This window comes from Tupaia chinensis, unplaced genomic scaffold (genome assembly GCF_000334495.1).
Source record: "Tupaia chinensis unplaced genomic scaffold, TupChi_1.0 Scaffold000311_2, whole genome shotgun sequence".
Taxonomy (NCBI): Eukaryota; Metazoa; Chordata; class Mammalia; order Scandentia; family Tupaiidae; genus Tupaia; species Tupaia belangeri.
In genome coordinates, this window is record NW_006159803.1 from 8,208,628 (window position 1) to 8,209,852 (window position 1,225).

A 1,225-nucleotide genomic window follows, 5' to 3' on the forward strand; every position below is an offset into this window, starting at 1 on the left:
CCCACAGATGGGCCTGAAGGTAGTCCTCGTTGTGGAAGTCACTGTTTCTCACTGTGCTTGACTGTGTAATTGCTCAGCAAGTGTTTATTTTCTTAAGCCCCACCCCCATGAAGGGATATCTCTAATACCTTGAATATCAGGCTTGACCATGAGACTTGCTTTACCCAGTGAATAGAACGTGGGTAGAACCAGCAATAAAGTCAAAAACTTCTAGAAGGCTGCGTATTTCCATCAGCCCTCTTGAGCTTCTGCTATCTCCCATGAGAACAGAATGCCCCAGAGTATGAAAGCCATTCAGCTAAGAGCTAGAATGAGAACACACACTCGAAGCAGACCTGAACTTGAGCCTTAGCCTGGAGCCACGATAGCCAGGCCTGGCAGAGTTACAGCTGAGCCGCAGGCCTACAACAAGAACTAGATGGTAGATGTGGTAAGCCATGAGACTCGGGGGTTATACCAACAAAAGCTGGCTCTTATGCTCACTTCCCTGATTCTTGGCACGTCCCGTCTAAATTTGAGTGGAATGTTATCACCAAAGGTGTCATGAAGACATCGAGGAGCTTTGGAGACAGCTAGACCTTAGTGCTCTTCCCAGCTCTGACACTTACTGGCTGACTGACATTAAACAGCTTCTTTAGTTTTCTGACCCTTCAATTCTTCTATAGTATGAGAGTGTGCTGAGAACGACCTCAGAGGATTTTTTTTAGCAGCATGTATGAAAAATGTGTGCATGTGTGTTTGGGGAAACTTCTTCCATTTCTGAGCCTCAGTGTCTTCTGCTGTATAAGGCAGATATTGAGCCACACAACCTCTGTGTTTCTAACAGTTTCTGAATCTAGTTGCATACACATTAGTTCATTCATTCATTCATTCATTCAACAGTTGCACTTTAAGTAGCCTTTTTGTAGAATTCCTGTGCTTGCAGGGCCAGCAGGTGGTGATGGTAAAGGTGCTGGACTCCCACATGGCCAACTGCAGTTCAAGTCCCAGACCTGTCAGCTTTTTTTCCCTCACTTTCCTTTTCTCTGTTTGTGTGTTTCTCTCTGGTCATGTTTGGAAATAATAATAAAAATGAATAAAATAAATAATTTAAAATAAAAAGAAACCCTGTGCTTGTGACATGAGGACTAAGGAAGACAGATGGGTTTCCCGGTCTTATAGAACTCAGCCCTGCCTCTAGCAAAAGTCACCAGGAAAGCTAAGTGCTTAGACCTTGGTGAAGGAT